The sequence below is a fragment of the Lagenorhynchus albirostris genome, chromosome 7, assembly GCF_949774975.1.
Source record: "Lagenorhynchus albirostris chromosome 7, mLagAlb1.1, whole genome shotgun sequence".
In the NCBI taxonomy this organism is placed as follows: domain Eukaryota; kingdom Metazoa; phylum Chordata; class Mammalia; order Artiodactyla; family Delphinidae; genus Lagenorhynchus; species Lagenorhynchus albirostris.
Genome location: NC_083101.1, coordinates 35,314,911 through 35,342,647, shown reverse-complemented (window position 1 = coordinate 35,342,647; position 27,737 = coordinate 35,314,911). Strand labels below are relative to the sequence as shown.

The 27,737-nt window shown below is 42.1% G+C and overlaps 1 protein-coding gene across 5 annotated transcripts in view; it reads right to left on the bottom strand.

Moving 5' to 3' along the window:
- The window catches only part of FBXO10 (F-box protein 10), an 81,741-nt gene extending 63,369 nt beyond the window's left edge, over positions 1-18,372 (bottom strand). For 3 of the 5 annotated variants that reach the window (XR_009541543.1, XR_009541547.1, XM_060154812.1), the window contains exons 1-2: positions 18,068-18,372; positions 14,910-15,002 (exon numbers count right to left, since the gene is read on the bottom strand). The gene's annotated coding sequence lies outside the window, so the exon portion shown is untranslated. The remainder of the gene's footprint in view (positions 1-14,909; positions 15,003-18,067) is intronic. The other 2 variants (XR_009541544.1, XR_009541546.1) reach the window with 1 other exon arrangement.
- Between the last annotated feature and the right edge of the window lie 9,365 nt (positions 18,373-27,737).

The following is a 27,737-nucleotide window of genomic DNA, read 5'->3' as shown; positions in this document are numbered from 1 at the left end:
CAAAATTCCTGCATCTACACAGAAATTCTTACATAGAAATTCTTAAAGTTTCACTGTGAATTAAAAAAATTAGAGAATTAAAAATCCCTTTTATTTCTCGTTCCTTTGTTTTGCAAACATAGCCCTTACAGAGTGTGAGGGATTCTAGGATGAGAAAGAAGTTGACAGGAAATGGACACAGCTAATAACAACCTGAGAGAGAAAGTATTAAGCATAATTGAAGCTTACAGAGCTCAAGAGGAAAGAAAATCTTTAAACCAGACTTGGTGGGACTTCCCAGAGGTTCTTAAAACATGGCTCTTGACCATTCCCCCTCAGAATCACCCAGGGCCTGTTCCTAGCCCCACTTCAGATCTCCAGAATCAGAATCTCTGGGGTGGGAATGTAAATTGGTGCAGCCACTACGGAGAAGAGCATGGGGGTTCCTTCAAAAACTAAAAACAGTACCACCATATGATCCTGCAATCCCATTCCTGGGCATATATCTGGACAAAACCCTAATGTGAAAAGATACATGCACCCCTATGTTGACAGCAGCACTATTTACAACAGCCAAGACATGGAAGTAACCTAAATGTCCACTGACAGATGAATGGATAAAGAAGATGTGGTAGGGCTTCCCTGGTGGCGCAGTGGTTGAGAGTCCGCCTGCCAATGCAGGGGACACGGGTTTGTGCCCCAGTCCGGGAAGATCCCACATGCCGCAGAGCAGCTAGGCCCGTGAGCCATGGCCGCTGAGCCTGCGCGTCTGGAGCCTGTGCTCAGCAACGGGAGAGGCCACAACAGTGAGAGGCCCACGTACCGTAAAAAAAAAAAAGATGTGGTATATATATACAATGGAATATTACTCAGCCATAAAACAGAATGAAATAATGCCATTTGCAGCATCATGGATGGACCTAGAGATTATCATATTAAGTGAAGTCAGAGAAAGATAAATATCATATGATATCACTTATATGTGGAATCTAAAAAAATGATACAAATGAACTTAGTTACAAAACAGAAATAGACTCAAAGAAAACAAACCTTTGGTTACCAAAGGGGACAGTGGGGGGATGTGGAGATAAATTAGGAGTTTGGGATTAACATATACACATTACTATATATAAAATAGGTAAACAACAAGGACCTACTGTATAGCACTGGGAACTATCCTCAATATCTTGTAATAACCTATAATGGAAAAGAATCTGAAGAAGTACATATATCTGAAAAAGTGTGTATATATATATACCTGAATCACTTTGCTGTACACCCCAAACTAATAATAATACAACATTGTAACTTAACTACACTTCAATAAAAAAAAAATTAAATTAAATATAAGAAAAAAAAAGAATCTTTGGAATGGAACCAATTACCTGCAACTTTACCAAGATCCCTGGTGACTGTAATGAAAAGCACCCCCTTTCCCCTCTTTGATGCAGCACTCCCAATAAAGGGCTCTCAACCCTTTATTGGGAGCTTCAACCCTTTCCGTGAGTGGCTCTCCCAGTATCCTGCAAAGTCAGAAGACCTAGGATTAAGTGGTATGAAAGCCTGAGCAAGTCACTTAACCTCCCTGGGCCTGGGTTCCTCATATGTAAATTGGGGAGCTTGATACCACCCCAAAGGATTGCTGTGTGGATTAAAAGATCTAATGCATATTGTGTTGATAATTAGTTGTCTTTACCAACTATTTCCAGTTTCCCCTCATTTTGGCACATGACAGGATTGCACTCTCGGTCCCTCCTGTGGTTGGTTGGGTAGGGTCACGTGACCAGTACTAATTAATGAGTTTTGAGAAGGGATGTGTGTCACTTCTTAACTGGAGCACTTCACTGCCTGTGCAAGATCATCCAGAGCTCTCTTCTTTCCAGCACAGCAACTGGCAACATTTGAGATGATGGCTACTCTGGTAGCCTGGGTCCTTGAGTGATTAGGAAAAGCAGAGTCCCCCTGCCAACCTAAAATGGATACCATGCATGAAACATAATCCTGTGTGTTGGGTTAATAGAATTTGGGGACTGTTTATTACTACAGCATAACCTAGCCCTTCCTGACTGATAAGAGCATATGAAACTCTAAAGAGTGCTATTATGAAGCTCCTGGAGACCACCCATTCCATGGCTTGTCTGCAGTGATTCAATATCATATTTCCCAATACTGAGCTGAAATCTAGATCCTAGTTACTTCCTCAGTTGGTCCCTGTTCTATCCCGCTGGGGTCACTGGAGTTCTGCTCTCTTATATATGCTGCATATTTGATATAAGCATTAGATGACAAACTCAGAAGCTTGTACTCTACTGTAGGTTCCTCAGGAGGGAGTGGCCTGATTAGAGCTGCATTTTAAGGAGATCATCCAGGAGAGTAACGTTGGGTGGAACACTGAGGGAAGAAACTCACAACTTTGCAAATATTAAATGACAGCTTCTTTCCCTCAGGATGATGTGAGGGTCTCTGGAGGATTTGGGGCAAATGTCCCTGACACAGAAACTACTAGGGCTTCAGTTTTCTTGGGATTCCGAGAAGCTCACCCCACAGTGGGAAGCAAAGGGTACTGGATCTGGCCTCTTGCAGGAAGGAGGATTTCCCAGCAGGGGATTTTTCCATCCTTCAGCAGTTGTCTTCCTCCAAAATTTCCCATGTCCCCAACTCTAGGCAACACCCCAAGGCTAGATTGAGACTGGGGCTGACAGTTCTCCCCTGAAGAGCCCTCTGAACTTAGAGCGGATTTCCTTTCATGAAAACGTCCTATTCTCTGTTGTTCCATTTGGCATTATTTACTATATCTTTACAACACTAATCCATGGGGATCCACAGAGCAACAGGGATTTCTATAACCAGCTAACACTTTAAAAAAATGTATTCCCACATGATCATCCCAATAGACACAGAAAAAGCACCTGACAAAATGCAACATCCATTCATGATAAAAACTCTCACCAAAGTGAGTATAGAGGGAATATATCTCAACATAATAAAAGCTATTTATGATAAACCCACAGCCAACGTAATACTCAACAGTGAAAAGCTGAAAGCCTTCCTGCTAAATTCAGGAACAAGACAAGAATACCCACTCTCACCACTTCTATTCAACATAGTACTGGAAGTCCTAGCCACAGAAATCAGACAAGAAAAAGAAATAAAAGGTATCCAAATTAGAAAAGAAGAGGTGAAACTGTCACTATTTGCAGATGACATGATACTCTCTCTACACAAAGTCTCCACACAAAAACTATTAGAATAAATGAATTCAGCAAGGTAGCAGGATATAAGATTAATATACAGAAATCTATTGTATTTCTTTACACTAACAATGAAATATCAGAAAGTTAAAAAGAGACCCCGTCTAAAATCATGTCAAAAAAACAAACAAAACCAAAAAACTAAAAACAGAACTTAGGAATAAATTTAACCAAGGAGGTGAAAGACCTATATGCTGAAACCTATAAAACACTGATAAAGGAAACTGAAGATGATTCAAAGAAATGGAAAGATATCCAATGCTCTTGGACTGAAAGAATGAATATTGTTAAAATGGCCATACTACCCAAAGCAATCTACAGATTTAATGCAATCCATATCAAAATACCCATGACATTTTTCACAGAACTAGAACAAATAATCCTAAAATTTATATGGAACCACAAAAGACCCAGAATTGTCAAAGCAATCCTGAGAAAAAAGAACAAAGCTGAAAGTATAACCCGTCCAGACTTCAGACTATACTACAAAGCTACAGTAGTCAAAACAGTGTGGTACTGGCACAAAAACAGACATATAGACCAATGGAACAGACTAGAGAGCCCAGAAATTACACCACCCAGAAATAAACCCACACACCTATAGTCAATTAATTTACAACAAAGAAGGCAAGAATATACAATGGAGAAAAGATAGTCTCTTCAACAAGTGGTGCTGGGAAAGCTGGACAGCTATATGTAAACTCAATGAAATTAGAACACTCTCTCACACCATATACAAAAATAAACTCAAAATGGTTTAAAGGCCTATAGGTAAGACATGACACCACAAAACTCCCAGAAGAGAACATAGGCAAAACATTGTCTGACATAAATCATAGCAATGTTTTCTTAGGTCTCGCAAGGCAAAAGAAACAAAAGCAAAATTTAGCTTTTGCACAGCGAAAAAAAACCATCAACAAAATGAAATGACAATCTACAGAATCAGAGAAAATATTTGCAAACAATGTGACCAACAAGGGGTTAATATCCAAAATACATAAACAGCTCGTACAACTAAATATCAAAAAAATAACCCAATCAAAAAATGGTCAAGGGCTTCCCTTGTGGTGCAGTGGTTGGGAGTCCACCTGCCGATGCAGGGGACATGGGTTCATGCCCCGGTCAGGGAAGATCCCACATGCTGTGGAGCAGCTAGGCCCATGAGCCATGGCTGCTGAGCCTGCGTGTCTGGAGCCTGTGCTCCGCAACGGGAGAGGCCATAACAGTGAGAGGCCCACGTACCACAAAAAAAAAAAAAAAAAAAAAAAAAGGGCAAAAGACCTAAATAGACATTTCTCCAAAGAAGACATATGCCAACAGGCACATGAAAAGATGCCACACATCGCTAATTATTAGAGAAATGCAATCAAAACCACCACAATGATGTATCACCTCACATAGTCAGAATGGCTATCATCAAAAAGTCTACAAATAAAAAGTGCTGGAGAGGGTGTGGAGAAAAGGGAACCCTCCTACACTGTCGGTGGGAATATAAATTCGTACAATCACTATGGAGAACAGTATGGAGGTTCCTTAAAAGACTAAAAATAGAGCTACCATATGATCCAGCAATCCCACTCCTTGGTATATATCCAGAGAAAACTCTAATTCGAAAAGATACATGCACCCCAATGTTCAAAGCAGCACTATTTACAATTGCCAAGATAAGGAAGCTACCCAAGTGCCCATCAACAGACGAATGGTTTAAGAAGATGCAGTATATATACACAATGGAATATTACTCAGCCAATTGCAGCAACATGGAGGGACCTAGAGAATATTATACAATACTTAGTGAAGTAAGTCAGACAAAGACAAATATATGATACCACTTATATGTGGAATCTAAAAAAATAGTACAAATGAATCTACACACAAAATAGAAATAGACTCACACAGAAAACAAATTCATGGTCACCAAAGGGCAGGGGGGAGTAAATTAGGCATATGGGGTTAACAGGCACAAACTATTACACTATACATAAAGTAGATAAGCAACAGGAATTTACTGTATAACACAGAGAACTATATTCAGTATCTTGCAATAACATAATGGAAAATCTAAAAAATAAATATATATAACTAAATCACTCTGTATACCTGAAACTAACACAATATTGTAAATCTACTTCAATTTTAAAAAATGTATTCAAGTTTTGCCCTTCTTTTTGCCACTGGGGCCTCTGAGCTATGGAATTAAAAGTAACAAATACCCCCTACGGCCTGTGCCTGTAAAGAAACAACAGTGGGAACTTGTTTGGATGGGAGGGAGCAGGTTCTGAGGTAGACCTCAAGCTGTTCCTTTTTTAATGTGTTCCCAAGAGTGTGAGAACTCAGGGCTTCTGTGTGGCCTCTACCTAACCGCACAGTGGAGGGATCCGCATGCCTCTGGGCCACTTGGTGTCCCCAGCCTCAGTGGGGAAGGCAGAGGCCACTCTCTTGGGAGGTGAGTCCCATGAAACTTGGCTCTCGACAAGCAGGCTCTACTGTTTCCCCGTGACTTGAGGCAAATCCTTTAACCTCAAGTGAGGTTAAAGTTAGCCTATTTCCTCATCTGTAAAGAGGCTAATGATGGCTATCTTGCTACCCCTCATGAGAATTTTGAGAATTTCCAAAGGAAAAAAATCATTTATTCAACAAATATTCGTCAATTGTCTACTACTGTGCTAGGCACTGTTCCAAGTTCTGACAAGCAGTAAATAAGACAAGACCCTCAGGGACAGGCAATACATTTAAAAAATAATAACATAAGTGCTAAGAAGAGAAATAAAGCAGGCTAAGGCGTGTATGTGGGCATGCACACATATGCTATTTTATTTTTTTAATATTTATTTATTTATTTTGGCTGCACCGAGTCTTAGTTGCAGCACATAGGATCTTCCTTGTGGCATCTGGACTCTTAGTTGCAGCATGCAGACTTCTTAGTTATGGCATGCATATGGGATCTAGCAACCCAACCAGGGATGGAACCCAGGCCCCCTGCATTGGGAGCACGGAGTCTTAGCCACTGGACCACCAGGGAAGCCCCCCACATGTGCTATTTTAGATAGGGTTGGCAAGGAAGGTCTTTGAGGAAGTGACATTTGAACAGAGACCTGAATGACATTTAAAGCCATGGCGTAAGATCACTAGAGACAGTGAAGATGACCAAGGCCTTGCCGCATCTAAAGGGCATGAAATAGAAAAGGACTTGATAAAGGAGAGATTGGGATTGAACCCTGAGAAAACTGTACAGAACTCTGGTCAACGTGAGGCACCGGAACCAAAGCATTGCTGTGCTTTGTCCTGCTGTCTAGGCTGCCACTGCTTCTGAGAGGGTGGCTGCTGTGCCCATTTAGGTCACTGAGCATTATGATGGGTCGGCAAGTTAGGGTCAGGAATAAAACCTCTAGTGACATCTCTGCAGCTCACTAACGCTTTTGTGTGAGTGGATGTGTGGTGTGGGTGAAGGGGACGTGAGGAAGGACCGAGTTTACAGCACAGGGACCACCCCTGTGAGAAATGAGACAGCACATGCAGACGTAGGGCAGCCAGGTGAACACCTGCTGTGAAGAAATTCACCGTGACAAACTAGACATTCTCTGCCCTCAAGGAGCTTACATTTTATATAATACTTTTATTTATTGTCTGTCTCCCCTGAGTAAAATATAAGCTCCTTGAGGGCAGGAACTCTGTATCACTGCTTTGTATTATGCCTAGAACTATGCCTGACCCACAGTAGGTGCTCAATAAACAATGAATGAATGATCACCCTCATCATTATCTGGTATATTAGAACAGCTGAGACTACTGAATAGCCTCAGCTATAGAATCCATACTGCGAGATAGATCCTTGTGGAATAAAAAAAAAAGTAAATAAAACCCAAGTATGTAGTCAACACTTGCTATGTATAGGACTGCGTGGTAGGCACTGCGAGGAGTCAGGAATCAGATAAAGACCCCACCGTCAAGTCTGGTAGGAGACAAAGATATCACTCCCAACGCGCCACCCCCACCCCTGCAGAACACCCCACAATACAGGGGAAAAGTGCTCAGTGCCATAAAAGAGGGAAAGCCCGTTTGTAAATAAAAATGTGTGTGAATAAAAATGTGACCCTTAGCTAGTGGAATCAGCCAGTTATAATAGAAGGCAACAAAAACATCAGGAGCTACTGTTTACTTAGCACGACTGTCTGAAGGGAACAGCATTAAGCACTTTTCATGCGTTATTTCCTTTCATTCTCTCAACATCTCTTCAAAGCCTTACAACTCAGAATGTTGTTTCCAGGACCTAAGAACTGGTTAGAAACGCCAACTCCTGGGCATCATTCCATACCTACTGGATCAGAACTGACACTTTAACAATTTCACCAGAGAATCCATATGTACCATATGTTTAAGAAGCACTGATTTAAAGTATGTGTCTTCATTTTACAGATCAAAAAACTAAGTGAGAGAACTTAGGTGACAAACGGCTTACCCCAAATCACTCTGTTAGACTGTAGCAGAGCCCCCTTTTGAAGCCAGACCTGACCCCAAAGTCTGGGTTTTTAACCATTAAGCCAAGCTTCATGGGAGAGCTGGCATCTGAGCTGGACTCTGAGATATGGGTAAAATTGGTGCATCTAGAGAATGCAGGAAGGGGGACTGTGGGCAGAGGAAACAGTGTCAGCCAAGCCTCCAAGCAGGAAACTTCCAGCTGGGCTGAGGACACAGTAAGGAGAAGCTCCGTCTGGCCGAAGCTCTGAGAGCCTGAAGGGGTCAGGGAGAGAGATCAACTGGATCAGTTCACGCAGTTTTTGTTAACCTGGGGGGCAGTGAGGAGCTGCCTCGAGACCCAGCGCAGATGGCCCTACCCCATACTGAGATGAGTCAGACAAAAGGGACACAAACGGCTTTTAGTTGGGGCCCTGCCTCTCTCTCACTGGGTAATCTTGAAGGCAGGGACTTAACTCTGCATTCATGTCCCACCTTTGTATAATAAAGAAGAATGCACTTACTTCCTACCTAGGGGAGGCCACATCAGTATCAAAGTGGTGGGAATTTTGTTTTTAATAAAAAAGGGGCGGGGGGAAAACCAGGACAGTTCAGAACTCTATTTAACATTTTCAAGGGAAAAAAATATATTTTCCTCCCACATTATGAGACATACTAAACACCAGTGCAAATAACTATTATACAAACTGCATTCATTGAGGAACTGTAATGGGTTAAGGATTTTAGATTTTTCTTCAAATCAAAGTACATTTCCTAAAGTTTTGTGGATTTTAGTTTGAAAGTACAGAGATTAAAATACGGTGAACCATGAAAGAGCCCCATACATATACCTACACCTACACACACTATTGGAAAATGAAACAAAACTTAAAATTTTGAAGATGACAAAAATCTCATCCGGGCTTTCTATCATTTCTTCAAATCTCAGTTCTCTTCAGCCTGAGAGATAAACACTTTCTTATTTTCCGCTCTGAAATCTGATGACACAGACCAGAATGCTGTGTTCTGATGCACGTATAGTGCTTTCTGATTGTGGCTGGGAGCTGTAAGGACCCTTTCTCCCTCCTTCAATGCACTGCCCATTCATTCTCACCTAGGAGAGTGCCCTGGGTCAGGAAACCCAAAACCTGGGTTTTAGTCCTGATTCTGATTCACTGGGTGACCTTGAGGGGGCAGGGAAAGATGTGTTGAGAGCTTATTAAATACCAGGTGTTTTTTGTATGTCATCTCAATAAGCACTTCTAACAACCAGAGAGGTGGTAGTCTTCTTATGCCCAATTCCAGGAATAAATGGATAAACCGTTTTTTATTTAGTTAGTAAGCAGCACAGCTTCTGTTCCCAGCCTGGACTGAGTCCAAAGCCCCTGCTCTTTCCACTACAACAGCCTGCCTCCTAGTTTCCTGCTTCCTAGTTTCCTTTCTGAGGTTCTGGGGTTCCTAACTTGTGACATGATAGTCAAGGACCTTCTATCCTCACCATTACACATAAACTCACAGATCATGAAATAAGGATGAGTTTACTCCTGCAACTGTTACGCAGTAGAGTATCACACAGTGTCTGAGTTGGATGTGACACAGCAGTACTCTGTTAGGAAGCCTGGCCCAAAGATTTAGGATCTCAAGCCAGATTCTGGGAAAATCAAGGCACCTGTGCCCAGCAGCAGACCTGCGCCCAGCAGGGAGCTGTGCAGCAGCAATGAGGAACGAATACAGACCTTAAGCCGGCCCCAACCAACCCGAACCAACTACCCCAGATAGTCCCACCAGGCCAAGCGCTGGGTGTACAGGATTCTTTATTGTAACTGAGCTAACAACGTTTGTAGCTGCCGACCATCTGATGGCAAAGAGCGTGAGTTTTCTTTTCAGAACTGTAGTACTGGAAGAGCACTGGCAGCAATAGCAATCCACCCATGTAGGCACTGCCCCTAAGTCTGAATGTCTGTTCTACTGAGTCTTCTGACTACAAGTACAAATAAGGGAGAGCTTATCATAAGAGTATATGTGGTATTAAGGGTACAGGATTTTATGGAAATACAAGAATAGGGCTTCCCTGGTGGCGCAGTGGTTGGGAGTCCGCCTGCCGATGCGGGGGACAGGGGTTCGGGCCCGGGTCCGCGGAGCAGCTGGGCCCGTGTGCCACAGCTTCTAGGCCTGCACTCTGGAGCCCACGGGCCACAACTGCTGGGGCCCGTGTGCCTGGAGCCTGTGCTCCACAACGGGGGAGGCCACCGCAGTGAGAAGCCTGCGCACCGCCATGAAGGGTAGCCCCCGCTCGACGCAACTGGAGAGAGCCCAAGCGCAGCATCGAAGACCCAACGTAGCCAAAAATAAATAAATTAATTAAATAAATTAAAAAAAAAAAAGAATAGAACCATAGTAGGTCTGGGCCTCCCAGAGTCTAGAAAGGTCTGGATCAATGGCAGCCCCAAGGCCCTCAGCAGCTGGAGTCTGGGTCTTCACTCATCGCATGATTCAGTCACTCTCCAAGGGTCTGCTCCATTCTCTTTTTGCCTGGAGGCTACACAAAATTTTCTCTACCTCATTGCTTCTGCTTCCTCCTAAGATCACTAGCCAAGACTCCTCAAAGGCTTGACTATACCTCATGGCTTCTTTCTATATACCATTTCAGCTTCGATTTCTATAGCTATGTCCAACTGAAGTCCCCAGTTCAAATTTCTAAGAGAACATGCATCTTTCTTTCCACTAGGTCACATCAGAGGGCCCCGGTGAGACTATGAATTGGCTGTTCTCGGGTCTGACGTCCATCTCTGGTTCCGTAAGTTCTGACCAGGGGGCAGGGACAGAGCAAGATTTTATGGTAGAAACATGGATGTCTCGGGCTGCCCCTCCATGAACAGGAGCTGTGGATGTAGAAATTTCTCTTAGAAAAGGCTGGGGGAATAGCAAGCACCACGGCTGACATGTTGAAAACATCTCCACATACTAGAGAACCCCACACCTCTGCTGCTGTGGACCACCAAGATGTCCTCAGCCAACAATGCTGAAGTGCCCAGTGGCTGGTGGGTGAAGGAGGTGGTTGTTTGACCGGCCTCCTCCTTCCCTGTCAGTGGGCTCATGAACAGGTAATGTCCTCCCCTTTTTCTTCTTGTACAGATTAACTGAGTTAATTCCAACTGCAACCTCTCTAAACCTCTTCTTTCTTTGTATCTCTCCTTCAGCCATTACTCAGTGCAGGGATGGTTGGTAGCTGTAACTTTTGTCTGCCTGGCACACCTTCCCTCTTTTGGTTTCTTAGAAGAACCCCACTCCTACTTCATTTAGTCCTGGTGGGGCTGTCATTCAGAGTGCCTCAGTCCTCCATCCACCAAGGATGGATACTTGACCCAAAGTAGGTGATCAGAATATCCCCTCCCCCTTGCCAGAGATAGGGACAACTCAGAAGAGTCCATCTGAGGAACGAAGCCAAATTAAGACAAGCAAGGTTGAGTGACTGACAGAGACAGAGAGAGAACCCTAAAAATATTTTTTGAGCCCCTATTTCCAGCTATGCAGTTTTATAAGCCAATCGATTTTCTTTTTAAAGTTAAGAGTGCCTAAGCTGGTCACTTGCAACCAAGAGTCCTGACAAATATACACATAGTTTTCTCAAGGAAATTCTCTGCTCTCTCACTTTTTCCCTCCCTCATCTCATTTGTTCCATTTGTGGGTGCTTAAATGACTCTAATCAAAGCTGACATATTGTATTACAACAAGTCTACCACTAAGCATCAAGGGGAAAAGACAGTTCAGATGGTCTAATGTCCTGGTACTGTCCAAAAGAAGAGTAGTGCTATTTATCACTTCCATAATTTATCAACTTTGGTTAAGTTAAAATTTCAAGGGTAACCATTAAAGAAGAGCTAGTGCATAATGTCCAAACTAGAAGGAAAAAAGCAAATGATTAAAAATAGTGCCCCACCCACCTCAAAAAAAAGGGAAAAAAGAGCTAAAATGAAATGGAGTTCTAGCAGGACAAACACACTGAAAGCATAAAATATGAAGACAAACTTAAACCTAAATACATCTGTGGTTATATTAAATGAATATGGACTAAATGTTCCAGTTAAGAGACAAAGGCTATAAAAAACCAAAACCCAATTATATGCTATTTATAAGAGACATATCCAAAACACATATATACAGAAAGGATGAAACTAAAAGGATGGAAAAAGATATACCCTGCATAGATTAACCAAAAAAGATGGTGTAGCTATACTGATATCAGATAAAATAGAGTTTAAGGCTAAAAAAATTCTTTTACTAGAAATAAAAAGGGCAACTTCATAATGATAAAAGGTTAGCACACTAGGAAGTACAACAACTTTGTACTTGTATGCACTTGATAACTGGGCTCAAAGATATAAAGCAAAAAATTAAAAAGGGGAAATAGACAAATTCATAATCACAGTTGTGTACTTTAACACATTTCTCTCTATAATAGCTAGAATAGGCAAAAAATCAGTAAGGATGAAGATTTGAATATAATTAATAAACCTGATCTACTGGCATTACATAGAACCATTACATAAAATCCAATAATTTTAGAATTCATATTATTTTCAAGCACACATGTAACACTTATAAAAACTCACCATAAACAGAACCCTAACAGAAATATCAACAAATTTAAAAGATTAAGATTATACAGAACAAGCTCACTGACTACAATCAATTAATAAAAGATAACTAGAAAATACTCACGTTTGGAAATTAAGAAACACATTTCTAAGATACCTATGAGTCAAAGGGGAAATCACAATGGGAACTAGAAAATATTTAGAAATAAATGATTAAAATACTACATATCAAAACGTGTGAGCTCTTGCTAAACGGTATTTGGAGAAAAATGTTTAACCTTAAATGGAAAGAATAAAAATAAAAAGTATAAAAATTAATGAACTAAGCATCCATTTCAAAAAGTTAGAAGAAAAACCAAAATTTATACAAGGAGAGTGAATTTTTTTTTAAAAGAGCAGAACTTAAAGAAACAGGAAACAAACTTACTACAGAAAAAAACCTGTGAAGACAGAAGTTGGTTCTTTGAAAGGAACCTCTACTGAAGCTCAAGAAGAAAAAAGAGAGAAAGCATAAAAATGAAATCAGAATGAAAAGGGGATATTGCTACAGATGTTGCAGACATTAAAAGAATAATAAGGAAATGTTATAAACTTTATATAAATTTTAAACCTTAAAAGAGACAAATTCCTAGAAAAATATTACTTACTAAACTAACTTAAGAAGAAATTGAAAAAATTGCCCTAGAACCATTAAAAAGGTTGAATCTACGGTTAAAAATAACATAAGAAAATAAACTTCCAGACCCAGGTGGCTTCATCACTGAGTTCTCTCCAACATTCAAGGGACAAAGGAGGGGAAACTAATATGGATAGTGGAGGTGGAAGAAGATGGGCATTAGTTTGATCTCTGGACTAACCGCAGCAGCAGGGATTGTAGTTTGTCCCACTAACCTTCCTCTTGTAAGTTTCCCCAGAAATTGTGACCAACCAGAATCCTGGAGAAGTTGTATCTGGATGGAGTGAATTTAACATACAAGGGAATGTATCAGATGGACTATAGAGAAAACCATTGGTGTCCCACCCAGATCCTCTTTACTGGCTAGCACATCCATTCCCCAGATAGAAGTGTCAGCTGATAACAACACACAGAGGTCCCTTCTCCAGAAAACTGCCACCTCAACTAGTTCTATTCCTCTCCTCTTCCCATCCTGCTTCCCTTATTCTCTTCCTGAGCACTTCTCTCAGTATACCATTTGAGCATGAATCCCCACTTCAGGTCCTGCTTCTACAGAATAGGGTCTAAGATATCAACGTTTAAGAGGATGAAAAGAGACGCACGGCGGGCTTCCCTGGTGGCGCAGTGGTTCAGAGTCCGCCTGACAATGCAGGGGACATGGGTTCGTGCCCTGGTCTGGGAAGATCTCACATGCCGCAGAGCGGCTGGGCCCGTGAGCCATGGCCGCTGAGCCTGCGCGTCCGGAGCCTGTGCTCCACAACGGGAGAGGCCGCAACAGTGAGAGGCCCGCATACCAGAAAAAAAAAAAAAGTCACAGAGTAACAGATACTTTTAAAACATATAACTGACAAGGAACCACTAACCAAAATTTATAAAGAACTCCGATAAATCAATAAGAAAACTGAAAAACAGGGAAAAGACTTAATAGGCAGTTTACAAAACAGGCCATCTGATTAACCAACAAAAAAGTGCTCATCAGTAGTAACCAAGGAAAGAAAATTAAAACCACAGAGATATCATTATACACCCATGAGAATAGTTTAAAAAATTTAAACCAACAATACCGAGTCATTTGCAAGGATAAGAAACAACTAGAACTCTCATATATTGCTGGTAGGAAAGTAAATTGGTACTATCACTTAGAAAACTATTTGGCATTATCTAGCAAAGCAATTCCACTTCAACATATATAAACTCATTCACATGCACAACAGAAAATGTATAAGGATGTTGTTCTTGGCTGCACTGTTCTTGTGTTGCTTATAGTTTCTGAATACCAAGTATCTGTCACCTATAGGATGAATAACTACATTGTGACATTCATAACATAAAACACTGTTAGCGATAAAAATAAGTGTGGTCAACACATGGATTCAGCTCACAAATAAGTTGAGCAAAAGAAGCAAACACAAAACACACACAGTATGATTCTATATGTATGAAGTTAAAAAACTAGTAAAAATGAACTGTATTGTTTGGGAAGGCAAACATAGGTGACAAAACTACAAAGAAAAGCAAAGAAATGATTATCATAAAAGTCAAAATAGTGGTTTCTTCTGGGGAGGCGCTTATGATTTGGAAAGGGTACTGAGTACTGGCAATGTTCTATTTCTTGACATAGGTGGTAGTTACATGTGTATTTTCCTTAGAATTGTTAAACTATACATTTATGGGCTTTACTCACTTGCATTCTTGTTGTATCTCATATTTTTAAAAGTTTAAAACAAAGACAATGAAATAGACATACTGATTATTTTCTGGTTCTTAGGCAAGTTGAGGGAACTGAAAATCCTTCATTTTTAAATTAAAACCTGACACCCCCAAATCCCTAACAGGATACATGTCAAGTAAATTTTCAATAATGCCTACTTCTCTTAGGACTATAGGTGGACAGAGTCTCTCAGGAACAGATATATGCTTTCCCCAGAGTCACCAGAGGATTCCTCTTACCTACGAAAAGTGAGATGAGTAGGCGTCCAAAGTCCTGGAGTAGATATCTTGGTTAAAGGTTAGCATTCCTGAGTATCCTCAGTAGGCAGAATCCTGGAGAGGAGTAGAAGCAATGTGCCAAAAAGCTTTGGGTTAGGGTTAGGCAGAGAAGGGATTCAGCCTCCAAACCCTGATAAAAGATTTGAAAATAGGGAAATCTATTGGGTGATCTGGAGTGACCCTGACCAAGGCTGCTAGTAAGAAAGGGTCCTATGGGCCGCCCAAACAGGGGAGACTGGAGGAACCCAGCCTGGTGACAAGCTCCACACGTGGCCCAGAGTGCGGTGCTTTGGGAGAACGGCTAATCACGTCAGCACAAACTGAAAAAGCTCTAAACTTGGAAGCCAAGCATGGGATCAAGCTGGCAGGAACGTGGTCCAATAAAGGCACTGAGCAGCAGTGACCACACATCCTTAGACCGTGCAGGGCAGCTCTTCAACTGTGATATGATACAGCTGTGTCAGAAATAACAATGTGGGTGGACGGCTCAGACTCTGCAGTTCTCTCCCCTCTGGAGAGTGAAAGACTGACTTCTTTGGAGTGTTTGAGCCCCCGTGGGGCTTGGAAGTGGGAGACATCAGAATTCTCACTAAAAAGTGTATTAAGGGGACTTGGGAGGTTATTTGGAAAAATAAAGAAACATGTGACTGCTTAGAACCCAACTGGTGAAATGAGACACACAGGTTAAACATCCAAAATGAAACAGACAAAATCTTAACCAAATGTCTCTGCTTATCTACCTTCATGTACACAATATCATGTGTATGAGTAGGAAACTAATACATCACTAAGCTAAAAGAAAGAGTAAAGAGAGAAATAAGGAAACATCTCAGACAAAGCCCATGATAGGTGACTTAAGGTTCACTCATTAAGGCAAACTGAAAGAACAAAATGCTTCTTGTACTGTCTATTTATTACTATGTGACTGACATACGTAAAAGGAACTTGTTTCTTTTAAATCTTCCCTGAAAAGCTTCTCAATATGTGATGTCTTCTTGGCTGCCCAAGACAGGATCCTTCCCACCTCTGAAAGCTCTCGCTGGCTTGCAATCTACATCTTTATCAGAGCCCCACTGATTTGCCCCTTGCATGTGGTAATGCCTTTGGATTATTCCTCCAAAGGTTCTGAGATACCTAAACCAGGGTCTATACGTGTTTTTATCTCTGTTTCTACTTATTCCCACTCCTCTTGGCCCTGCCACTGATGCACTATTGTTAAAGGAAACAGGTGGGGAGGGAGGAAAGAATAGTATGACTGCACTGTAACTGAAAAAAAAAAAGAGAACCACCACCAGAAAACAAACCCATAGGGAACGGGGACTTCTTGACCATGTATTACTTAACAGCTACTTGTGCTATCATAAAAATACAATTCATCTGATAACCATGGAAACCAAAATGAAGGCACTGTGGTGAGGGTGGCTCTTTTCAGGAATCTAAAAACAGTAAGAGGCCTGAAATCAGAAAAAGAAATCCAAGTGCTGCAGGCCAGAGGAAATCCTTTACTAAAAGCCCTGACAAAGCAGCATTTTCTCCAGTCTCTAAAATCTCACCAGGCTTCAACAAGGGCTCTGGGACTGCTGTGACTGATCATGAAACAATTCAGGCCTCTCTGTGTGCTTCTCTGTCCCTTGGGGCCAGCTGCTATGAAGAAGGCTCACTGGGAGCTGGAACTTATTATTTTAAATTGTACCAAAAACCAGCAGAGGAATGTATGTGCGTATTTCCTCTCCAGCTCCTAGCAGGTATACAAGCACGAAGTGCTCCATAAACACCTGTTGAATAAATGAAGAAACAGGCTAGAACTCACGGAAAGCAAAGCGTCTGGTAAACAGTGTGTGTTCTTTTCCACCACCCAGTGCCAACATTCTGTTGGGTCCTGAGAAAATCAAAGTCCTGTCCTCAATTCTGGGTCCAGTTTCTCCATTTGCCTAAGGAGACAGCTGGATTAGATGGTTTCTCAGGCATCTTCCAGCTCTGACAGTCAATCACTGTATTGTGCTTTTTTTGGTGGCAGCACATGCCTGGCACTTTTCTTTCCCCTCAGTGGGAATCTGATACCCGTCTGCTCCAGTAATGTTCCCATCCTGCCTGACTCATTTGGTAGAAACAACGGGTTCACATGCCAATTGTAAATGAGAAGGCAAAGGGGACCCAGACAGAAAAAAGGGGAAAGGGTTCCACTTGGTCCCTTTCTTAGGAAGTCAAAACAGCACCCTTTTTAGGACTAAATACACAGAAACGGATGTGTGATTATTCTAAACATCCCTCACGTGAATGTCTCTCTAGCTTATTAATACTTGTACTAACAGCACTAATTACTGAGCATTTCTCTGCCGGACACTGTGCTAAGTCCTATTACACTCAATCCTCACAACAATCTCATGAGCTGTTAAGGTTATTATTTTCTTTTAACAGATGAGGGTTCTATCTGGCTCGAGAACGCACAGTAAGTGGCAAAACTAGGATCTGAACCCAGGTGTAACTGACTCCTGAGTTCTGGCTCTTCAAATGGCTTTTCCATCTGTTCTTCACTGTAGTCCTGTGAGCAAGGAAGGTCAGGGGTTATCACCTTTACTTTAAAAATGGAGAAACCGAGTCTCGGGAGAGGTCTGCGACTTGCACAAAATACAGAAGACACTTAAAAGGTGCCCGGCCTCAGACACTCGCTCCTGCGTTCCTAGGTGAGGGTTCTTCCCATCTCGAGTCTGCTTCTTCCTCTTCCACTTTCACTAACACACTCGCGAAACCTCAAGGCTGAAGGCAACCGCAGAGACCCACCTTCCCGGCCCGGTCGTTTCACAGGAGGAGAAACCAAGGCACAGCTGTTCTCCGGCGCAGCTGAGCCTCCAGGTGCCAGCAGAGAGCGGGAGCGCGAGGCCCAGGGCGGCCTGAGAGCACCATTCCTGGTCCCGCCGGGGCCAGGTGCTCAGCCTCCGGTAGGACCGAACCGGACCTCCTCGACTGGGCGCCTCGCAAAGCGCCCTAGGTCCCCGGGAGGCAGCCCCCGGCCGCCCGCGCCCCCTCCCCCGGGCCGCTCCCCGCTCCGGGGCCGGGGCATCCCGGGGACGCGGGCAGAACCACTTTGCCCGCAGCCTCCGCGCGCTGTCCCCCCTTACCTTGCCGGGAGCTCTCCGGGACACTCGCCCACAGACGTGCCAGCCGCGGGCGCCGGGGCCGCAGCGAAGACGGCGGCGCGCGGCCACGGACTGCCGGTCACGGGCTGCCGGTCACGCCTTGAGCCCCGCCCGGGGGCGGTATTTGCTGGGCAGGTATTTGCTGGGCCGTTGAGAGGCGGCGCTGTCACGTGACGCGCAGGGCGGGGGATGCCGGGAGCGGCGGTCGCGCGGCAGGGCTGGGCTTCCGGACCACCGCCGCGGAAACGAACTCTGCGGAGTCTGCGCAGCGGCGGCGGATGAGTCTTCAGATGCTGCGAAGTCGAGTTTGCGAAGGGGTAATTAAGGCTTGTACTGCGTGGCCCCACAGGGGCAGAAATAGAATCACTGGGTGGAAATTGCAGGGAGGCAGCTGGGGTCGATATAAAGAAGATTCTTCCAATCACCAGTTATCTATCAGTGTAATGGGATGTTCACGAGGTAGTGAGCAGCTTTGTAGGTGTGCACATAGGGGCTGGGTTCACACATTCAACAAACTGACCGCTGGCTATGGTCCAAACAATATTCTGGGAGTATATATTAAATAATTTTATGTATAGCACAATACCTGCCACATAGTAAATGTTATCTAAGTGTTGTTGCTGCTGTTATTATTATGGGCACAGAGGTGAACAAAGATGATATGGTTTCTGTCCTCAATTTTTGATTGGAGAAGGTAGACATTAATCAGATAGCACTTAAATAAATATGTATTTTAATTTGTGGTAAGTGCATTGAAGGAACCCAGATTTAAAACTAGGGGGCAAGGGAGGGTGGTCAAGGAAGACTTTTCAGAGAAAGGTAAGGAGTTAGCCAGCTGGAAGAGAGGCAGGGAAAGCCTGTGTGAAAGCTCTTGGGCGGGGTGGGGCAGAGGAGAGAAGATTGCTCTTTGGGTAAATGGAAGATGTCCAGTTTGTCTGAAGCTTATTGTGTTGACAGAGAACAGTGTAAGTGAAATTAAAGGCAGGTAGGGACCAGATCATGCAACATTTAGGTCACAATAAGGATTTTAAAATTTTATATAAAAGGAAGGCATTGAAAGGATGGAGGGTGTAAGTGATTTGACACCTTTTTTTTTCTTTTTAAAGTATGATATTTTGAAAATAAAAATTGGAAAAAAAAAGTATGCCAGCTACTATGTGGAGAATAGACAGAAGAAAGAGTGGAAGCAAGTAGATTGGTTAAGACTTGGACTGGAGTAATGGTAGTGATGGTAGTGAAGATGGAGAAATAGATTTGAGATACTTTTTTGAGGTAGTCAACCTGGCTTGATGTGGGAAATTAGGGGGATTCCCCAGTGTTCTAGCTTAACCTCCTGACTGGGCCCATGAAAGGGCTATTTAGTGAACTATTGTAAGGGGAATATATTGGGGAGGAGGGTGGAAGATGAAGAACTCAGTGTTTGACTTGTTAAATTTTAAATGCCTGTGTGCCATCCAAATGAGATCAAAACGCATTTGGATACAGACCTCTGGATTTTAGAAGAGAATGTAAGCCTCAGAAATTTAACTTAAGACTGCTGTGAAAAAGAAATCATTGCACCAGATTGAGGTTTGTAATAGCTGATCTATATGATCCCATTGACCTATCTCAGTCCTTAGTTCTACAGAATGTATTCTATAAAAATATATTACATCTATTATTACCATATGATGAATTTAGTATTATTACTAAACTCAGGTGAGGCCCAAGTTACTATGCAGCTTCTCTTTTATAAATGGAAAAAAACACAAACACACACCCTAAGGCCAACAATTTATTTTAAGCAAAGACAAAGCTGTACACACAGTAGCTAGATACAAATAGTAGACCACTCTGACTTAGGTCAGATCAGATGAGAACAGGGGAGGTTCACGCTACAATGAGCATGATGATTTATCTCATTATGTATGACTGGCAAAGCTATAATATGTTTAATCCTTTGAAGAGTGTCCCATTGTATGAAACTGGTAGTCTAGATGTCTGTCAAAAAGCAATCAAAAGCCCGAGTTTCCGGATTTGTGTCAGCCAACATTATTGTTTTGGCATTTGTATAAAACAGCTAAGCCTTTCAAGGGAGTACAACAGCCGCTTTCTATAAGAGCATGCTGTCTGTCTTTCTCATTAGTGGTGCAAACATCACTTGTCACATAGAAAATTTGTTTTTAAATATAAGTACTTAACTATAAGAACGTCATTTGTAAACCACAGATGAGTCCCCTCTTCTTTCTGCCCTCATCTCACCTGTGCTTGCCTCTATCCTACCACTTGAGGTCTACTGATTTCTCTCCTCCATTAGACTGGAGAGGACCTGCTCATCTTTTGCATTCTGATACATAGTTGGTATTTATTATAAAAAGAGTAAGTACATATAAGCATCTCCTCAGTCATGTGAACTTTACTTACCTTGTTTTATGGAAAAGGGAGGCTCAGAGTGATTTGCCCAGGGTCAACATAGTAGACATCTGTCATTCCTTTTTGGCTGTCCAGTACCTGAACTCCCTTCCTACATTTGGGAATTCCCCATCTTATGAGAGCTTGTTGGGAATCAGAGCATGCCTTTCACTACAGAAGCTGAAATTGATTTTTTTTTTCTCTACTTCTCCACGTGACCCTGACACTACAAATTAAGTATTCCTCGGACTTTGAATTGGGAGCCAGAGACACAGCAAAGTTGTATCTTGGAGTAATTCTCTTTGGTGACCATGGCAAATGCAGCAAGATGAAGTTCTTTGAGCAATACTGGCTGCTATCATAGTCCAGGGAGCTGTGGCCTTGGTAATAAGCAGTGGCATCTAATCTTCTGCAGAGATGGTGTCTTCACTGCACCAGTTGTACGGAGTGACCAGGTGACAAAGGGTGATATTCCAGTTGCCTAGTCTCCAGGCCTCCTGGTGATGCTAAACTACCTATAATCCTTTTAATGAATTACTTTTCTCCTGAAATCTACTAAAACTCGATTTTGGTGTTTACAAGTTAAAAATCTGACTCATATAGTCACATAACAGCAGAGCTGAGGACTTTGAACTAATTCTAGTGTTCCTTCCTAACATAAATCTGTATTCTCCAACAACCCACACTTTCTACATTACATATCGATGTCTCTAAATCACCCTTTGTTCACCAAATTTATCTTTTAATGTCAGCTGATTAATGAATATTTTAAGCAACTGTATGGTGAGGCAGCTGCCAGTGGAACATTCAGTTTCAGATGTAGCAGTATCACTGTACAGTTTATGTAATATTGAAATTTTTTTTGTATTTTTGTCCGTTATAGGCATAAAATGGAAAATGAAAATACTACTACTAATGTGACTGAGAAAAAGCTGAAAATAATCAGACATGCTTAAAGCAGATCTTTAGCCTTAGCAGAATGCTTATTGGACTAAAGCCAGCTGTGTGTTTCTGAAGAAAACAATTTACGAACCTTTTATAACTCTGAAAATATTTTATAAGATACCGTGTTTAAAAGACAAAGTGTGTAAGTGGTTGTGTAATGTTTTTACCTCTCAGTAACAAGTCTGTTCAAAAGTTTAAAAGTCTGTTCAAAAGTCTGTTTAAAAGTTTCTTGTGTGGTTTTTACCTCTCAGTAACAAGTCTGTTCAACTTTTATACATGTGATTTCTGTGTTTTCGTGAACTTGCACAAAAGCAGTCAAATGACACCACATAAGCATAGCTGTAAAACTGAGCGCACAGAAGTAGCAACTGTTCATGGTCTCCTGGGTGACATCTATAATAGAGTAGGGAAAAGACCTGGTACTTTATTTCTAATTTATTATTGTAGCCTTTAAAAAATAAGGTTACTAAGCCTTTGTTGTGTAGCATATTTTGGAGTTTTAGTATATATACTAGCCAGCAGATGTCAGCATAGGATCTCTTTCTTAAGACTGAAGTATGAAAACACAATAAATAACAGGAGTTCCTGAAAGAACGGAAGTTCTTCTTGTTCTTCTGTGTACAACACACTTAAGTCACACTTGCCTTCTTCTTCCTTAAACATATATGCTTTAACACTTTTTCAAAGCCCACTCCCCCCCCCTTTCATGTGGACAGTTCCTATTCATCCAAATCTTACTTCGTCACTTCCTCAGGGAGCCCTCCCTGCTTCTTCCCCAACCCAACAGGCCAGGCTCCTTTATTCCATGTTCTCACAGCTACCTTTACTTCACTCTCCTAGCAGTTTATATAATGACATAATTATTGACGAACTTAGGTAATGTGCAACTCCCCTGCTATTTTGTAAGCCTCTTAAGGATTGGTACAATGACCGCATTCTTCTCTTCTGTATCCCTCACGTACCACAGTGCCTGGTCCTCTGTAGTCACTAAATAAATAAATATCTGTGATTGTGAACACCTCCACCAGGTAGACTGGGAATATTTTTTCGGAGGCCTGGACAACAGGTAGTATCCGAAAGCCAATCTTTCCGCCTTCAATTCAGCCCCTTCTTTGTAAAGATATTATGTGGGGCAGAAGAATGTGGGATAATACTTGTATTCAAGAGGAAAAGACAATGACAAAAACTTTTCCCTCACAGTGGCAATCCCTTCCCTGCTGTAGGGTATCCATGTTCAGCTTCTTACACATTTCCAGTGAAGAAGTGCCCCTTCTGTGACCCAGCTCATCTTGGTCACAGTAGTTGTTAGTGAGTTCAAGAAGGAATCTTCCCTCTTGGCTTCCAAACCTTTATCCTATTGTGCCTTCTGGGACCATTACTTTCTTTGACATAACAACCCTTTTAGTTTTTAAAAAACAGCTCTCAAACTCCTACTATAGGTCTTTTCAAGGCTAACCACCTCTAATTCTTTCAATCATCTCTCTAGCAGCATGGTTTCCAGACACCTTCAGTACTCTGCCAAACTCTACTCTGCCAAGGGGGGCTACTCCTGAGGAGTCTGTTAGACCTGGAGACCTTAGTGTTGTAATTTTACTGATGCAAGCTAAAAAATTCCTTTCATCTTTAATTTTGCTTGATCTTATTCCTAAACCAGTCCAGAATTTCAGATTTGAAAAGACCTTAATTTAAGGTCTGGTTACCCAAAGCAGAGCCTGGGCCAATTAAGCCACCTGGATGCTTTACAAAATAGAGTCCTATGCTCCATCCATAGCAATTCTGATTCAGTAGGTCTTTGTTTAAAAGTTTCTTGTGTGGTTTGCAGCTTGTTTTCGAAAAGCCCTCTGCACATGATGCCTGACACTGCCAGTGTTCTTTTCCCTATTATACTTGAACTTCTCCTTTGGCAGATATCTGTGCATGAAAATGCTCCCAAATGCCCCTAGTATGCATTCTTTAATTCCCAAGTACATGACACCTAGCACCCATTTACTCTTAAAATTTTGTGTGAAAAGAACATCAGTTACCCATAAACATGGAGACATATTTATCTTAAGCCCCTTTCCTACCAAGAAACAAGTATTAAAAATATGCTATTTTACCATCTTATTTACACATGGAATTGGGAAGAAGGAAATAAGTGATAGCCTGAGTCTATAGTATCTAGCAGTTTCTAGGCTCCCCCCAGTTCTTCCTCTGCTATTCTGTGTAAACTCAAGGAAGGTGAGATAATTAAGAGTGATCTAAGTTCAATACACTTAACAGGCTGAAAAAAATTAAGTGCTTTCTGTCAGATCAGGAATAAATAAGCACCTTGCAACTTAGGGAACAACAATGTAAAAAATACAAATTCTTTTTATGGTGATGAACTTTTTAAAAAATTAATAAATTATATTTTATTTATTTTTGGCTGCATTGGGTCTTGTTGCTGCAGGCAGGCTTTTCTCTAGTTGCGGTGAGTGGGGGCTACTCTTCATTACTGTGCACAGGCTTCTCATTGCAGCGGCTTCTCTTGTTGGGAGCATGGGCTCTAGGCACGCGGGCTTCAGTAATTGCGGCACACGGGCTCAGTAGTTGTGGCTCGCGGGCTCTAGAGCGCAGGCTCAGTAGTTGTGGCGCACCGGCTTAGTTGCTCCACAGCATGTGGGATCTTCCCGGACCAGGGCTCAATCCTGTGATCCCTGCGCTGGCAGGCAGATTCTTAACCACTGTGCCACCAGGGAAGCCCTATGGTGATGAATTTCTAAACAGTAGTAGAAAGCTTGCTAACAGGGTTAGGTTAAAGAGGGAAAAGTAGGTGTTAAACTAAGTGCCTTTCTCTTCAACTTCTTTAACAGCATCATTGTTTCACTAAGCTAACAACAGTATTTTACTAAGAATGATTTTTTTTTGATTTAATAGGTTTGAGATTTTACTTACACTTTTATGTTCAGTAAAGAATCCTTGTCATTTGTTTCATATGCTTGTGACCAATGAAAACAATGGATATTACAAAAATTGAGTATGAAATTCTACAATTGATGTAAAGAATCAATAGTAAGCTTATTAAATTTTACTCAAAAGTACACTGAAAACATATAAATGCTGAATTTTACTAATGATGTTAAGATGAGCAATTTATTTGATCATCTCCTGGCTTTAATTCTTATCTACCACATTTCTAAAACCTTTTTTTGCAATATCTTTATTATTTTAAGTAATCTCTATATTGCTTCCCTTCTATCAGCTCAAATAATCAGAGACAATGCAATTTGAATTTGGGGAAGAAAAGCATCATATAACCTCCCATTGCCGTACGTATCACACCCAGCAGTAGTCTTCATTATGTTTCGCATTGTCCCATAAAAATTAGTCTTCAGTCTCTTGGTATCATGAACATATCTGCACTTAGCTACTTTCTTTCCTCCTAAATAAACATATAACTTGGGGAGGATAAATTGTGGTAGTAGGTTAGATGTGGTCCTTGTCAGATTACTCCATATATGCTTAGCTGTGAAACAGACAAACTCTGATCTTGTACTAACAGCCTGAAAGGCCACAAGTTGGAGATTACGTCTCGCTTCGGAAAACAAAATGAATGGATTCTGTTTTTCAGGATAGGAACTTTTCTCTCCAATGAAAGTGAAGGAAAGGTATTTTGGGCATAACAGGTCTTCAGGGCTACTTCCCACTCCTACAGCTGCCCTCAGCAGGAACTGACCCTTCTGTTTTCTTCCTGGCCATCAGCTCCCTCCTGCTTTTTCCTCCTTATCCAAGCTTAGATGCCTTGTGCATTATTTCAGTCACTCCCTGACCCTGTCAGATCACCTTATCCACGTGGCAAGCCCCACCCCCGGAAGACTCCAACCCTCCACCTTCTCTGAGCTTAGGCAGCAGAGCAGTGCTAGAGAAAAAGCCCACATCCAAGCACTGCAAATTCATGATCACCTATCTTAACTGGGGTTCTAATACCATCTGACATTTTTCTAGTTAGCTCACTCTCACACTTCCCACAACTAGTTAAAAAAAACTTCTCCACTCTACTTCCATTCTATTATTCAATGAATACTGAGTGCCTACTAGGTGCCAGGCACTCTTCTAGGTACTGGGATACTACAGTGAAACATAGTAAGACAAAACCCCTGTCCTCATCAAGCATATATTTAGCAAAAGGAGACAATTAACAAAATAAATTAGGAAAAAATATATTAAGTAAGTGCCAGGAAGAAAAATAAAGAAGGGGGGTATAGAGTGCCGAAAAGCTTGTAATAAAAAAAAAAGTTGAAATATAATGTAACTACAGAAAAATGCAAATATCCTAAGTCTACAACTTGCTGGGTTTTCACAAATTGAAACATCTTGTAACCTTTAAAGGAGTTGGTAAAGGCCTCAATGGAAAAATGCCATTTAAGCGGAGACCCAAGGAGAGGGACTGAGGCACTTGGAAATCTAAAGGAACAGAGCATCCTAGGCAAAGGAAACAGCCAGTGCAAAGACCCTGAGGCAGTAGCATGTCTGTTTGTTTGAGGAAGCAAGAAGGCCAGTATGGCCAGAGTGCAGTGAGGGAGAGGAGAATCATAAAAGATAAGATCAGAGAAGTAATGAGGACCAGACTGTACAGAACTTATGGGCAACCAGAAGCACTTTGGCTTTTATTCTGAATAAGACAGGAAGCCACTGAAGGTTTTTCAGCTGTAGTGACATTTTCTGGCTTAAATTTTCAGAGAACCATTGATTGCTGTGTTGAGGACAGACTGCAGAGGGTCAAGGGTGGAAGCAGGGAGTCTAGTTAGGAGGCTGTTGCAATAATTCAGAAAAGTGATGATGGTGGATTGGACCAGGGTGGTGGCAGTGAAGTTAGTGAGAAGAGGTCAGATTCTGATTCTGACTCAGGGGCCAGCAGGGTTTTCTGAAGGATTGGTGTGGGACGTGAAAGAGAGGAGTCAAGGCTGACACTTGGGGTTTTAGTTTAAGCAACTGGAAAGACAGAATTATCATCTCCTGTGACTGAGAGGAGTGGGTTTCATGAAAGGGGACGACTGGGAGTTTGTTACTGGACAAGTTTGGAATTAAGGGGAGACGTGTAGGCGGAGATATAAATTTGAGAGTTCTCAGCCCATAAATGGCATTTAAAGCCAAGAGATCAGGTGAGATCACCAAGAGTCAGTGCAGAATCTATACTGTAAATAAAGAGGTCTGAGGAGTAAAGCCTGGGGCACTGCAAGTTTCAGAGGTTAGAGATGAAGAACCAGCAGAAGAATCTGAGGAAGGGTGGATAAGTGGAATAGAAAGGGTGATAAGAGGAAAATTAAGAAGGCCCACAAGGTGGTTAAAATAGTAAGAGGTAGTGTGTTAAATGCTGCTGACAGGGTAAGACAGGTCAGTGTTAACCTTGACAAGAGCAGTTTCAGAAGATTCGTGGGGATGCAAACCTAACTGGAGTGGGTTCAGGAGACCATGAGAGGAAGGAATGAAAATAAAAGCCACCTTATTGAGGCATTTAACTGAGAGCACAGAAATGGGATGGCAGATGGAGAGGGCTGAGGATTCAAGAGGACTATGGTAGATGCTGTGCTGACCACCCAGATCTCAACTTTGGGACGAAGAAACTCATTCCCCCAGCGGCTAGGAGTGTTACTGCTGACACCTCACAGCTGCGTCCCCCTCAGGTCAGCTGAAGGAAGCTGCCTCCACTGAAATACACCTGCCCACCAGCCCCTACGCAACGGCTAGTTGATGCAAGGGTCCAAAGGCCCTGCCCTCCTGCCTTGTTCAGGACTTCTCTGAAGGGCCATCCCAGCATCAGTTACCTGTGGGACTGACTAAAGGTGCTTTTGCAACTAGGGCGACCAAACATTCTGTCTTGCCCAGGACTGAGAGGTTTCAGTGCTAAAACTGGGACAGTCCTAGGTGTCCGTATTTGCAGCTGCACCACAGTTCAACTTCTCCTGCCCAAACTTGTTTCACGTGCACTCTAAAGTGTTTTTCCCAAAAATATTCCCCCCAAAACCTCCTGCACAAAATCTCAGCATCTGCTCCAGGGAACAGACTGGCAACAGGGCTTTCAAAAAAAAATTCTTTTTAAAATAGAAGAAATCACAGCCCTTTTGAATACTATTGGGAATGATCCAATAAAGAAAGAAAAGTAAGGGAGAACTGCTGCATCATGATCCTTGGGTAGGTGATGCGGGTGGGACTGATTGTGTGCATGTGGGATGGGTCTGGCCTTAAACAGGAGCAGACTTTCCTAACAGGAGGGAGGGAACAAATGCTGGTGGGTGGGTTATCAAGGGGTAAGTTTATGGAAGCTTTCCTCTGGATGCCTCTATTTTCTCAGGGA